Genomic DNA, 16,290 nt, shown 5'->3' with positions numbered 1-16,290 from the left:
CCAACTCCATATTAATGCCCATGATTTTGAAATGAGATGCTCAATGAGCAGGTGTCCACATACTTTTGGTCATGTAGTGTATAAATCTCATGATTCAATGATTATTTAATTATCACTATCTCACTATCTTTTATTAATTTTTACACCAGATGGACTGAAAGAACGGCTGAGTAAGTAGTGTGTGTGTGTGTGTGTGCGTGTGTGTGTTCACATTGTCATGTTTTTGAGGTTTGCTCACCAACGTGTGTTCTATCAGACTATCTGTTCTTGTCCTCAGGGAAGAAACCATCTCCAAAAACACAAGATGGAGACGAAGCTACTGGCTGACGGATGATCAGCTGGGGAGGGGAGGAAGAGTTACTATAGAGACTATAACTATAGAGAGACTATAACTATAGAGCTGAGTTACTATAGAGAGACTAACTTTCTATAGAGACTTATCCCACCTAACAAAGCTGAGTTTCTGAGTATATAACTTGTGAGTGATATGAATCTTGGTAAGACAAAGTCATTTGATAAACGTGTTAGTCATTACTCTATAATCCACTTTCAGTAGTTAGTTCTTTACTTTTTGAAGTTTTACTAACCATGTTTGTATTATGGGTTTATATCCATTTCCTGGTTATTCTATATATGTTTTCCCCATAAACAATGTCTTTCTAATCCCCCTCAGGAATTGATAGTGTTGAATGGAATGATGGACTAATGTCTCCTGTTAGAATCTGTTACAGACTCTCTTATGTCCAGTACCTGGTTATTCTATATAGTATTTACAATGACATCATCCACAGACTTTTGGAGCTTTTAAAATCCCTTAAAAGGCAAAGAGCCTCAAAGAACAAAGAAGGACTTTAATTATGTTTGTGTTTTTTGTTAAATGTCTGTTCTGCCCCCAGGCTCTCATTATATATACTGTATTTAATGTATACATTAACTATGTATTGAATGTGTAATGTATACAATAACTATGTATTTAATGTGTAATGTATACAATAACAATGTATTTAATGTATACAATAACTATGTATTTAATGTGTAATGTATACAATAACAATGTATTTAATGTTTAATGTATACAATAACTATGTATTTAATGTGTAATGTATACAATAACAATGTATTTAATGTTTAATGTATACAATAACAATGTATTTAATGTGTAATGTATACAAGAACTGTGTATTTAATGTCTGTTCTGCCCACATGCTCAATCACTCTGTATAATGTATACACTAACTATGTATTGAATGTGTCATGTATACAATAACTATGTATTGACTGTGTAATGTATACAATAACTATGTATTTAATGTTTAATGTATACAATAACTATGTATTGAATGTTTAATGTATACAATAACTATGTATTGAATGTGTAATGTATACAATAACTGTGTATTTAATGTGTAATGTATACAATAACTATGTAATTAATGTGTAATGTAAACAGTAACTATGTATTTAATTTGTAATGTATACTATTTTTTTCATCTTTATTTAACCAGGTAGGCTAGTTGAGAACAAGTTCTCATTTACAACTGCGACCTGGCCAAGATAAAGCAAGCAGTGTGACACAAACAACACAGAGTTTGTTGGAGATTTTCCAGTTATCTGATGATTCTCAGTAGCTATACTGTTCTCTTTGAAGTAGAAAGAATAATCGATATAAGTTTAAATATTAGACATGTATCAGCAGAATGAAGGCTGAATCCCATGTGAGTGTACAAAGCTGGATCAACATCGAATTGACCATTGGACATGTAAAAAACAGAACGTAAGCAGAATCTGTGTGGATGAAGCAAGGTAAACCAACAAGACTTGTCTGGTCTGGGCCATGTCTGATCTTGTGAAGGCTACTGGACACACATGGGTAAACCAACAAGACTTGTCTGGTCTGGGCCATGTCTGATCTTGTGAAGGCTACTGGACAGGAATATTAGCTAATCAGTGATAGGCACGAGTAGGGTTATGCATGTTATGCCACTGTCATGTCTTTGGCATCATTAAAATGAAGACTTCTTTTTTTCAAATCAATTGTCTGTAATTATTATTACGTGATTACTCTAATCATGTAAATGTAATTAACTAGGAAGTCGGGGCACCATGGAAAATCTTCAGATTACAAAGTTATAATTTTCCTAATATAACTCTTCAGATATTTTAATATCTGATCAATTAATTAGTCTTGTAATTAATGAATTATTCTTTACCTCACGTTAGTCTCATTCCAAACGTCGTAAATTGTTGGCTATCTGCACGAACCCAGCCTTCACTATAAATCATCCATACATTGGCTTAATCATTTATTTACTAACTAACTAAATAAATAATCAGAGAAATGCATAAACAAACAAACAGTACATGTGGTTACAAGGAAATGATAGGGGATGTGCCCTAGTGGGCTAAACCGGCATGGCGGCTTGGTAGACAAAGGGACTGAGAAGGGCGCGAAAGATAAAAGACACTACAGGGTTGATAATTATAACAATTGAAATGCTACTCCTTTGCACATGAACGCTCACTCATTCGGGAACAATTGCAATCAATATATATATTTACGCTCAGTGTGTCGTCGTGAATACAGTTTATTGAAGTACAATAAGTCCTGTTTTACACCACAACTACCACTAGATGGGAGTGTTCATTGCCATATTTATAACAGCAATAAAAAAACATCCAATCCCTTTGAAAACGTAAAATTCTGCATCGATGTGAGTCAGAAACATTTTATTGTCTGCACCATAACAGGAATCTATTAATATAGGTAGTCTACCTGCACCATAACAGGAATCTACCTGCACCATAACAGGAATATATTAATGTAGGTAGTCTACCTGCACCATAACAGGAATCTATTAATGTAGGTAGTCTACCTGCACCATAACAGGAATATATTAAACTCAGAGGTTATTTAGACCTGCAGTGTTAACCCTTTACCAGAGGTTATTTAGACCTGCAGTGTTAACCCTTTACCAGAGGTTATATAGACCTGCAGTGTTAACCCTTTACCAGAGGTTATTTAGACCTGCAGTGTTAACCCTTTACCAGAGGTTATTTAGACCTGCAGTGTTAACCCTTTACCAGAGGTTATTTAGACCTGCAGTGTTAACCCTTTACCAGAGGTTATTTAGACCTGCAGTGTTAACCCTTTACCAGAGGTTATTTAGACCTGCAGTGTTAACCCTTTACCAGAGGTTATTTAGACCTGCAGTGTTAACCCTTTACCAGAGGTTATTTAGACCTGCAGTGTTAACCCTTTACCAGAGGTTATTTAGACCTGCAGTGTTAACCCTTTACCAGAGGTTATTTAGACCTGCAGTGTTAACCCTTTACCAGAGGTTATATAGACCTGCAGTGTTAACCCTTTACCAGAGGTTATTTAGACCTGCAGTGTTAACCCTTTACCAGAGGTTATTTAGACCTGCAGTGTTAACCCTTTACCAGAGGTTATTTAGACCTGCAGTGTTAACCCTAACCCTTTACCAGAGGTAATGTAGACCTGCAGTTTATACACTGAGTGTACAAAACATTAAGAACACTTGCTCTTTCCATGACATAGACTGACCAGTTGAATCCAGGTGAAAGCTATCGATGTCACTTGTTAAATCCAAGCTGGATGCCAGTACGGTGCAATCTTTGAGCATTAGTTACAGAAAATATATACAAAATAATACGGACGAATAGTCATCCTCCCAGCGGACCAGGGAGGAGCTGTTACTGTACATGACTACTCTGTCTATAAGACTGATGTACTCAGGCAACACATCTATAAGACTGATGTACTCAGGCAACACGGAAACACATCTATAAGACTGATGTACTCAGGCAACACAGAAACACATCTATAAGACTGATGTACTCAGGCAACACATCTATAAGACTGATGTACTCAGGCAACACATCTATAAGACTGATGTACTCAGGCAACACATCTATAAGACTGATGTACTCAGGCAACACATCTATAAGACTGATGTACTCAGGCAACACATCTATAAGACTGATGTACTCAGGCAACACATCTATAAGACTGATGTACTCAGGCAACACATCTATAAGACTGATGTACTCAGGCAACACATCTATAAGACTGATGTACTCAGGCAACACATCTATAAGACTGATGTACTCAGGCAACACATCTATAAGACTGATGTACTCAGGCAACACATCTATAAGACTGATGTACTCAGGCAACACATCTATAAGACTGATGTACTCAGGCAACACATCTATAAGACTGATGTACTCAGGCAACACATCTATAAGACTGATGTACTCAGGCAACACATCTATAAGACTGATGTACTCAGGCAACACATCTATAAGACTGATGTACTCAGGCAACACATCTATAAGACTGATGTACTCAGGGAACACATCTATAAGACTGATGTACTCAGGGAACACATCTATAAGACTGATGTACTCAGGCAACACATCTATAAGACTGATGTACTCAGGCAACACATCTATAAGACTGATGTACTCAGGCAACACATCTAAAAGACTGATGTACTCAGGCAACACATCTATAAGACTGATGTACTCAGGCAACACATCTATAAGACTGATGTACTCAGGCAACACATCTATAAGACTGATGTACTCAGGCAACACATCTATAAGACTGATGTACTCAGGCAACACATCTATAACACTGATGTACTCAGGCAACAAGGAAACACATCTATAAGACTGATGTACTCAGGCAACACATCTATAAGACTGATGTACTCAGGCAACACATCTATAAGACTGATGTACTCAGGCAACACATCTATAAGACTGATGTACTCAGGCAACACATCTATAAGACTGATGTACTCAGGCAACACATCTATAAGACTGATGTACTCAGGCAACACATCTATAAGACTGATGTACTCAGGCAACACATCTATAAGACTGATGTACTCAGGCAACACATCTATAAGACTGATGTACTCAGGCAACACATCTATAAGACTGATGTACTCAGGCAACACATCTATAAGACTGATGTACTCAGGCAACACGGAAACACATTTATAAGACTGATGTACTCAGGGAACAAGGAAACACATCTATAAGACTGATGTACTCAGGCAACACATCTATAAGACTGATGTACTCAGGCAACAAGGAAACACATCTATAAGACTGATGTACTCAGGCAACACATCTATAAGACTGATGTACTCAGGCAACACATCTATAAGACTGATGTACTCAGGCAACACATCTATAAGACTGATGTACTCAGGCAACACATCTATAAGACTGATGTACTCAGGCAACACATCTATAAGACTGATGTACTCAGGCAACACATCTATAAGACTGATGTACTCAGGCAACACATCTATAAGACTGATGTACTCAGGCAACACATCTATAAGACTGATGTACTCAGGCAACACATCTATAAGACTGATGTACTCAGGCAACACATCTATAAGACTGATGTACTCAGGCAACACATCTATAAGACTGATGTACTCAGGCAACACATCTATAAGACTGATGTACTCAGGCAACACATCTATAAGACTGATGTACTCAGGCAACACGGAAACACATCTATAAGACTGATGTACTCAGGGAACACATCTATAAGACTGATGTACTCAGGGAACACATCTATAAGACTGATGTACTCAGGCAACACATCTATAAGACTGATGTACTCAGGCAACAAGGAAACACATCTATAAGACTGATGTACTCAGGCAACACATCTATAAGACTGATGTACTCAGGCAACACATCTATAAGACTGATGTACTCAGGCAACACATCTATAAGACTGATGTACTCAGGCAACACATCCATAAGACTGATGTACTCAGGCAACACATCCATAAGACTGATGTACTCAGGCAACACATCCATAAGACTGATGTACTCAGGCAACACATCCATAAGACTGATGTACTCAGGCAACACATCTATAAGACTGATGTACTCAGGCAACACATCTATAAGACTGATGTACTCAGGCAACACATCTATAAGACTGATGTACTCAGGCAACACATCTAAAAGACTGATGTACTCAGGCAACACATCTATAAGACTGATGTACTCAGGCAACACATCTATAAGACTGATGTACTCAGGCAACACATCTATACGACTGATGTACTCAGGCAACACATCTATAAGACTGATGTACTCAGGCAACACATCTATAACACTGATGTACTCAGGCAACAAGGAAACACATCTATAAGACTGATGTACTCAGGCAACACATCTATAAGACTGATGTACTCAGGCAACACATCTATAAGACTGATGTACTCAGGCAACACATCTATAAGACTGATGTACTCAGGCAACACATCTATAAGACTGATGTACTCAGGCAACACATCTATAAGACTGATGTACTCAGGCAACACATCTATAAGACTGATGTACTCAGGCAACACATCTATAAGACTGATGTACTCAGGCAACACATCTATAAGACTGATGTACTCAGGCAACACATCTATAAGACTGATGTACTCAGGCAACACATCTATAAGACTGATGTACTCAGGCAACACATCTATAAGACTGATGTACTCAGGCAACACATCTATAAGACTGATGTACTCAGGCAACACGGAAACACATCTATAAGACTGATGTACTCAGGGAACACATCTATAAGACTGATGTACTCAGGGAACACATCAATAAGACTGATGTACTCAGACAACACGGAAACACATCTATAAGACTGATGTACTCAGGCAACACGGAAACACATCTATAAGACTGATGTACTCAGGCAACACATCTATAAGACTGATGTACTCAGGGAACACATCTATAAGACTGATGTACTCAGGCAACACGGAAACACATCTATAAGACTGATGTACTCAGGCAACACATCTATAAGACTGATGTACTCAGGGAACACATCTATAACACTGATGTACTCAGGCAACACATCTATAACACTGATGTACTCACGCAACACATCTATAAGACTGATGTACTCAGGCAACAAGGAAACAAATCTATAAGACTGATGTACTCAGGCAACACATCTATAAGACTGATGTACTCAGACAACATAGAAACACATCTATAAGACTGATGTACTCAGGGAACACATCTATAAGACTGATGTACTCAGTTAACACATCTATAAGACTGATGTACTCAGGCAACACATCTATAAGACTGATGTACTCAGGCAACACATCTATAAGACTGATGTACTCAGGCAACACATCTATAAGACTGATGTACTCAGGCAACACATCTATAAGACTGATGTACTCAGGCAACACATCTATAAGACTGATGTACTCAGGCAACACATCTATAAGACTGATGTACTCAGGCAACACATCTATAAGACTGATGTACTCAGGCAACACATCTATAAGACTGATGTACTCAGGCAACACATCTATAAGACTGATGTACTCAGGCAACACATCTATAAGACTGATGTACTCAGGCAACACATCTATAAGACTGATGTACTCAGGCAACACATCTATAAGACTGATGTACTCAGGCAACACATCTATAAGACTGATGTACTCAGGCAACACATCTATAAGACTGATGTACTCAGGCAACACATCTATAAGACTGATGTACTCAGGCAACACATCTATAAGACTGATGTACTCAGGCAACACATCTATAAGACTGATGTACTCAGGCAACACATCTATAAGACTGATGTACTCAGGCAACACATCTATAAGACTGATGTACTCAGGCAACACATCTATAAGACTGATGTACTCAGGCAACACATCTATAAGACTGATGTACTCAGGCAACACATCTATAAGACTGATGTACTCAGGCAACACATCTATAAGACTGATGTACTCAGGCAACACATCTATAAGACTGATGTACTCAGGCAACACATCTATAAGACTGATGTACTCAGGCAACACATCTATAAGACTGATGTACTCAGGCAACACATCTATAAGACTGATGTACTCAGGCAACACATCTATAAGACTGATGTACTCAGGCAACACATCTATAAGACTGATGTACTCAGGCAACACATCTATAAGACTGATGTACTCAGGCAACACATCTATAAGACTGATGTACTCAGGCAACACATCTATAAGACTGATGTACTCAGGCAACACATCTATAAGACTGATGTACTCAGGCAACACATCTATAAGACTGATGTACTCAGGCAACACATCTATAAGACTGATGTACTCAGGCAACACATCTATAAGACTGATGTACTCAGGCAACACATCTATAAGACTGATGTACTCAGGCAACACATCTATAAGACTGATGTACTCAGGCAACACATCTATAAGACTGATGTACTCAGGCAACACATCTATAAGACTGATGTACTCAGGCAACACATCTATAAGACTGATGTACTCAGGCAACACATCTATAAGACTGATGTACTCAGGCAACACATCTATAAGACTGATGTACTCAGGCAACACATCTATAAGACTGATGTACTCAGGCAACACATCTATAAGACTGATGTACTCAGGCAACACATCTATAAGACTGATGTACTCAGGCAACACATCTATAAGACTGATGTACTCAGGCAACACATCTATAAGACTGATGTACTCAGGCAACACATCTATAAGACTGATGTACTCAGGCAACACATCTATAAGACTGATGTACTCAGGCAACACATCTATAAGACTGATGTACTCAGGCAACACATCTATAAGACTGATGTACTCAGGCAACACATCTATAAGACTGATGTACTCAGGCAACACATCTATAAGACTGATGTACTCAGGCAACAAATCTATTAGACTGATGTACTCAGGCAACACGGAAACAAACGTTCCATTCCTGCGGTGTGACTTGTAGAAAGGCTGAGAATGTTATTCACACCTTCCCTGTCAGATGGCTGTGTTCGGGCTCTGATGGATGGTTGAAGAGCTGGCTCTGGATGAGACAGAGAGAGAGGGAGGGAGTCTACGTGTCTGGCTGGCGCTGAAACTGATGGATGGTTGAAGAGCTGGCTCTGGATGAGACAGAGAGAGAGAGTCTACGTGTCTGGCTGGCGCTGAAACTGATGGATGGTTGAAGAGCTGGCTCTGGATGAGACAGAGAGAGAGAGAGGGAGTCTACCTGTCTGGCTGGCGCTTTGTATGCTGGTGCATGCTGACATTCCCTGTCACGTTGCTGCAATCCATCCACCTTACTGCATAGAGAGATAAATCAACTACTACAAGTTGTATAGTCTATCAATTCTACAGCTTTATATAAGACCAATCATTGCGCAACAATTCTAAATGCAGTCTTGTGTTAACAGTTTAGATGGTTTAATAAACTACTATTTTCATTTCTCAACTGGTAATTGAAGCGTGGTTCCCATTCGCCATTCTCGTGCATAGGCACGTTGTGTGTGTGTGTGTGTGTGTGAGTTAGCCCATTAACTAAATACACCTATCCCTGGAGATCAGACATTATACTGTATCTTCTACCAGAGACCATAGACCATAGGATGCAGCCCCTACTGTATCTTCTACCAGAGACCAAAGGGGATAGGATGCAGACCCTACTGTATCTTCTACCAGAGACCATAGAGGATAGGATGCAGCCCATACTGTATCTTCTACCAGAGACCATAGGATGCAGCCCCTACTGTATCTTCTACCAGAGACCATAGGGGATAGGATGCAGACCCTACTGTATCTTCTACCAGAGACCATAGAGGATAGGATGCAGCCTCTACTGTATCTTCTACCAGAGACCATAGAGGATAGGATGCAGCCTCTACTGTATCTTCTACCAGAGACCATAGAGGATAGGATGCAGACCCTACTGTATCTTCTACCAGAGACCATAGAGGATAGGATGCAGACACTACTGTATCTTCTACCAGAGACCATAGAGGATAGGATGCAGACCCTACTGTATCTTCTACCAGAGACCATAGAGGATAGGATGCAGCCCCTACTGTATCTTCTACCAGAGACCATAGGATGCAGCCCCTACTGTATCTTCTACCAGAGACCATAGGATGCAGACCCTACTGTATCTTCTACCAGAGACCATAGGGGATAGGATGCAGACCCTACTGTATCTTCTACCAGAGACCATAGGAGATAGGATGCAGCCCCTACTGTATCTTCTACCAGAGACCATAGAGGATAGGATGCAGCCCCTACTGTATCTTCTACCAGAGACCATAGGGGATAGGATGCAGCCCCTACTGTATCTTCTACCAGAGACCATAGGAGATAGGATGCAGACCCTACTGTATCTTCTACCAGAGACCATAGAGGATAGGATGCAGCCCCTACTGTATCTTCTACCAGAGACCATAGGAGATAGGATGCAGCCCCTACTGTATCTTCTACCAGAGACCATAGAGGATAGGATGCAGCCCCTACTGTATCTTCTACCAGAGACCATAGGGGATAGGATGCAGCCCCTACTGTATCTTCTACCAGAGACCATAGGGGATAGGATGCAGCCTCTACTGTATCTTCTACCAGAGACCATAGAGGATAGGATGCAGCCCCTACTGTATCTTCTACCAGAGACCATAGAGGATAGGATGCAGACCCTACTGTATCTTCTACCAGAGACCATAGGAGATAGGATGCAGACCCTACTGTATCTTCTACCAGAGACCATAGAGGATAGGATGCAGCCTCTACTGTATCTTCTACCAGAGACCATAGAGGATAGGATGCAGCCTCTACTGTATCTTCTACCAGAGACCATAGAGGATAGGATGCAGACCCTACTGTATCTTCTACCAGAGACCATAGAGGAGAGGATGCAGACACTACTGTATCTTCTACCAGAGACCATAGAGGATAGGATGCAGACCCTACTGTATCTTCTACCAGAGACCATAGAGGATAGGATGCAGCCCCTACTGTATCTTCTACCAGAGACCATAGGATGCAGCCCCTACTGTATCTTCTACCAGAGACCATAGGATGCAGACCCTACTGTATCTTCTACCAGAGACCATAGGGGATAGGATGCAGACCCTACTGTATCTTCTACCAGAGACCATAGGAGATAGGATGCAGCCCCTACTGTATCTTCTACCAGAGACCATAGAGGATAGGATGCAGCCCCTACTGTATCTTCTACCAGAGACCATAGGAGATAGGATGCAGACCCTACTGTATCTTCTACCAGAGACCATAGAGGATAGGATGCAGCCCCTACTGTATCTTCTACCAGAGACCATAGGAGATAGGATGCAGCCCCTACTGTATCTTCTACCAGAGACCATAGAGGATAGGATGCAGCCCCTACTGTATCTTCTACCAGAGACCATAGGGGATAGGATGCAGCCCCTACTGTATCTTCTACCAGAGACCATAGGGGATAGGATGCAGCCTCTACTGTATCTTCTACCAGAGACCATAGAGGATAGGATGCAGCCCCTACTGTATCTTCTACCAGAGACCATAGAGGATAGGATGCAGACCCTACTGTATCTTCTACCAGAGACCATAGAGGATAGGATGCAGACACTACTGTATCTTCTACCAGAGACCATAGGAGATAGGATGCAGACCCTACTGTATCTTCTACCAGAGACCATAGGAGATAGGATGCAGCCCCTACTGTATCTTCTACCAGAGACCATAGGAGATAGGATGCAGACCCTACTGTATCTTCTACCAGAGACCATAGGAGATAGGATGCAGCCCCTACTGTATCTTCCCTTTGGGACCAGTTGTACTGTCAGAGGGGCCGGTTGTACTGTCAGAGGGGCCAGTTGTACTGTCAGAGGGGCCAGTTGTACTGTCAGAGGGGCCAGTTGTACTGTCAGAGGGGCCGGTTGTACTGTTAGAGGGGCCGGTTGTACTGTCAGAGGGGCCAGTTGTACTGTCAGAGGGGCCAGTTGTACTGTCAGAGGGGCCAGTTGTACTGTCAGAGGGGCCAGTTGTACTGTCAGAGGGGCCAGTTGTACTGTCAGAGGGGCCAGTTGTACTGTCAGAGGGGCCAGTTGTACTGTCAGAGGGGCCAGTTGTACTGTCAGAGGGGCCAGTTGTACTGTCAGAGGGGCCAGTTGTACTGTCAGAGGGGCCAGTTGTACTGTCAGAGGGGCCAGTTGTACTGTCAGAGGGGCCAGTTGTACTGTCAGAGGGGCCAGTTGTACTGTCAGAGGGGCCAGTTGTACTGTCAGAGGGGCCAGTTGTACTGTTAGAGGGGCCAGTTGTACTGTCAGAGGGGCCAGTTGTACTGTCAGAGGGGCCGGTTGTACTGTTAGAGGGGCCAGTTGTACTGTCAGACGGGCCGGGTTGTACTGTTAGAGGGCCAGAGGGGCCAGTTGTACTGTTAGAGGGCCGGTTGTACTGTTAGAGGGGCCAGTTGTACTGTCAGACGGGCCGGGTTGTACTGTCAGAGGGGCCGGGCTGTACTGTCAGAGGGGCCAGTTGTACTGTTAGAGGGCCAGAGGGGCCAGTTGTACTGTTAGAGGGCCAGAGGGGCCAGTTGTACTGTTAGAGGGCCAGAGGGGCAAGTTGTACTGTCAGAGGGGCCAGCTGTACTGTTAGAGGGCCAGAGGGGCCAGTTGTACTGTTAGAGGGCCAGAGGGGCCAGTTGTACTGTCAGAGGGGCCAGTTGTACTGTTAGAGGGCCAGAGGGGCCAGTTGTACTGTTAGAGGGGCCAGGTGTACTGTTAGAGGGGCCAGTTGTACTGTCAGAGGGGCCAGTTGTACTGTCAGAGGGGCCAGTTGTACTGTTAGAGGGGCCAGTTGTACTGTTAGAGGGGCCAGTTGTACTGTTAGAGGGGCCGGTTGTACTGTTAGAGGGGCCAGTTGTACTGTCAGAGGGGCCAGTTGTACTGTCAGAGGGGCCAGTTGTACTGTCAGAGGGGCCAGTTGTACTGTCAGAGGGGCCAGTTGTACTGTTAGAGGGGCCAGTTGTAGTGTCAGAGGGGCCAGTTGTACTGTTAGAGGGGCCCGTTGTACTGTCAGAGGGGCCAGAGGGGCCAGTTGTACTGTCAGAGGGGCCGGTTGTACTGTCAGAGGGGCCAGTTGTACTGTCAGAGGGGCCAGTTGTACTGTCAGAGGGGCCAGTTGTACTGTCAGAGGGGCCAGAAGGGCCAGTTGTACTGTTAGAGGGGCCGGTTGTACTGTCAGAGGGGCCAGTTGTACTGTCAGAGGGGCCAGTTGTACTGTCAGAGGGGCCAGTTGTACTGTCAGAGGGGCCAGTTGTACTGTTAGAGGGCTAGAGGGGCCAGTTGTACTGTCAGAGGGGCCAGTTGTACTGTCAGAGGGGCCAGTTGTACTGTCAGAGGGGCCAGTTGTACTGTCAGAGGGGCCAGTTGTACTGTCAGAGGGGCCAGTTGTACTGTCAGAGGGGCCAGTTGTACTGTCAGAGGGGCCAGTTGTACTGTCAGAGGGGCCAGTTGTACTGTCAGAGGGGCCGGTTACATTAGACGTTATTGTTGTCATATCGTTTTCTTCACTGCATTAGTTATGTAACAATTATTTCATACTCCATATTTAGGGGGGCCACAAGGGGGTCCAAAATTGTTGTCACTGCCCCCCCCCCCCCCCCAGAACCACTAGTGATACAAGTGAATGTAGTTGTGATCACACCATTAGAAGGAAACACATTTTCATGTGGGGTGACTAGCCCCCCCCTGTAGTTCACATCAAGACCAGAAGGCGTCCCCAGATTCTACATTCTGACCTGATGAGGACAAAACCTTAAGAACACCTTCTGTATCCACTGACTCACCGCTTCGATGGGTCGCCGTCACAACGAGAATGATGGTCCCGTTCTGCTCATTCTAGTTCAGTGGGCCAACCTATGTTATATTAGGTGTAAGGATTATACTGTTATGTCCTTTGTTTCATTTGTTCTGCACGTGTACGGAGTGAGGATGGGCAACTATGTTGTGTGACTAGGTGAAACGGAGAGCGCCGATAGAGAGAAGGAGGGCGAGAAAGAGTGGAATCTCCCCTTTGCCCAAATCAATTCCCCCAGCAGAGGTGCCTTATTGATTCACAGACTGAAGGTCAGACTGCAACCTCTTGTGGTATCCAGGGGGAAGTTTCCCCTCAGTACAGATCAAGGATCAGCTTTAAGCTTGGCCGGTATACCATATAAACCGTATACCGGGTATATGGAAATAACCACGGGATGGTTTTTCAATACCATCTGAACATATACTATTAGCATGCTTTATGTTTATAAACACACACACATTACCACATGTTTATAACCACACATTACCACATGTTTATAACCACACATTACTACATGTTTATAACCACACATTACTACATGTTTATAACCACACATTACTACATGTTTATAACCACACATTACTACATGTTTATAACCACACATTACTACATGTTTATAACCACACATTACTACATGTTTATAACCACACATTACTACATGTTTATAACCACACATTACTACATGTTTATAACCACACATTACTACATGTTTATAACCACACATTACTACATGTTTATAACCACACATTACTACATGTTTATAACCACACATTACTACATGTTTATAACCACACATTACTACATGTTTATAACCACACATTACTACATGTTTATAACCACACATTACTACATGTTTATAACCACACATTACCACATGTTTATAACCACACATTACTACATGTTTATAACCACCCATTACTACATGTTTATAACCACACATTACTACATGTTTATAACCACACATTACTACATGTTTATTAACACCCATTACTACATGTTTATAACCAAACATTACTACATGTTTATAACCACACATTACTACATGTTTATAACCACCCATTACTACATGTTTATAACCACACATTACTACATGTTTATAAACACACATTACTACATGTTTATAACCACACATTACTACATGTTTATAACCACACATTACTACATGTTTATAACCACACATTACTACATGTTTATAACCACACATTACTACATGTTTATAACCACACATTACTACATGTTTATAACCACCCATTACTACATGTTTATTAACACCCATTACTACATGTTTATAACCACCCATTACTACATGTTTATTAACACACATTACTACATGTTTATAACCACACATTACTACATGTTTATAACCACACATTACTACATGTTTATAACCACACATTACTACATGTTTATAACCACACATTACTACATGTTTATAACCACACATTACTACATGTTTATAACCACACATTACTACATGTTTATAACCACACATTACTACATGTTTATTAACACCCATTACTACATGTTTATAACCACACATTACTACATGTTTATAACCACCCATTACTACATGTTTATAACCACCCATTACTACATGTTTATAACCACCCATTACTACATGTTTATAACCACCCATTACTACATGTTTATAACCACACATTACTACATGTTTATAACCACACATTACTACATGTTTATAACCACACATTACTACATGTTTATAACCACACATTACTACATGTTTATAACCACACATTACTACATGTTTATAACCACACATTACTACATGTTTATAACCACACATTACTACATGTTTATAACCACACATTACTACATGTTTATAACCACACATTACTACATGTTTATAACCACCCATTACTACATGTTTATAACCACACATTACTACATGTTTATAACCACACATTACTACATGTTTATAACCACACATTACTACATGTTTATAACCACACATTACTACATGTTTATAAACACACATTACTACATGTTTATAACCACACATTACTACATGTTTATAACCACACATTACTACATGTTTATAACCACACATTACTACATGTTTATAACCACCCATTACTACATGTTTATAACCACACATTACTACATGTTTATAAACACACATTACTACATGTTTATAACCACACATTACTACATGTTTATAACCACACATTACTACATGTTTATAACCACACATTACTACATGTTTATTAACACACATTACTACATGTTTATAACCAAACATTACTACATGTTTATAACCACACATTACTACATGTTTATAACCACACATTACTACATGTTTATAACCACACATTACTACATGTTTATAAACACACATTACTACATGTTTATAAACACACATTACTACATGTTTATAAACACACATTACTACATGTTTATAAACACACATTACTACATGTTTATAACCACACATTACTACATGTTTATAACCACACATTACTACATGTTTATAAACACACATTACTACATGTTTATAAACACACATTACTACATGTTTATAACCACACATTACTACATGTTTATTAACACACATTACTAC

At 41.0% G+C, this 16,290-nt stretch overlaps 1 protein-coding gene and 1 long non-coding RNA gene across 5 annotated transcripts in view; both read left to right on the top strand.

Moving 5' to 3' along the window:
• The window catches only part of LOC139561646 (uncharacterized), a 118,913-nt gene extending 116,889 nt beyond the window's left edge, over nucleotides 1-2,024 (top strand). For all 3 annotated transcript variants that reach the window (XR_011672173.1, XR_011672174.1, XR_011672172.1), the window contains 2 exons: nucleotides 150-170; nucleotides 278-2,024. This is a non-coding gene — a long non-coding RNA (uncharacterized lncRNA). The remainder of the gene's footprint in view (nucleotides 1-149; nucleotides 171-277) is intronic.
• Nucleotides 1-16,290, top strand: part of LOC139561635 (butyrophilin subfamily 3 member A2-like) — a 1,433,431-nt gene that overhangs the window by 967,494 nt on the left and 449,647 nt on the right. The window lies entirely within an intron of this gene.

Source organism: Salvelinus alpinus, chromosome 31, assembly GCF_045679555.1.
Source record: "Salvelinus alpinus chromosome 31, SLU_Salpinus.1, whole genome shotgun sequence".
Taxonomy (NCBI): Eukaryota; Metazoa; Chordata; class Actinopteri; order Salmoniformes; family Salmonidae; genus Salvelinus; species Salvelinus alpinus.
The sequence above is the reverse complement of the archived record's forward strand: the minus strand, read 5'-3'. Positions and strand labels throughout refer to the sequence as shown.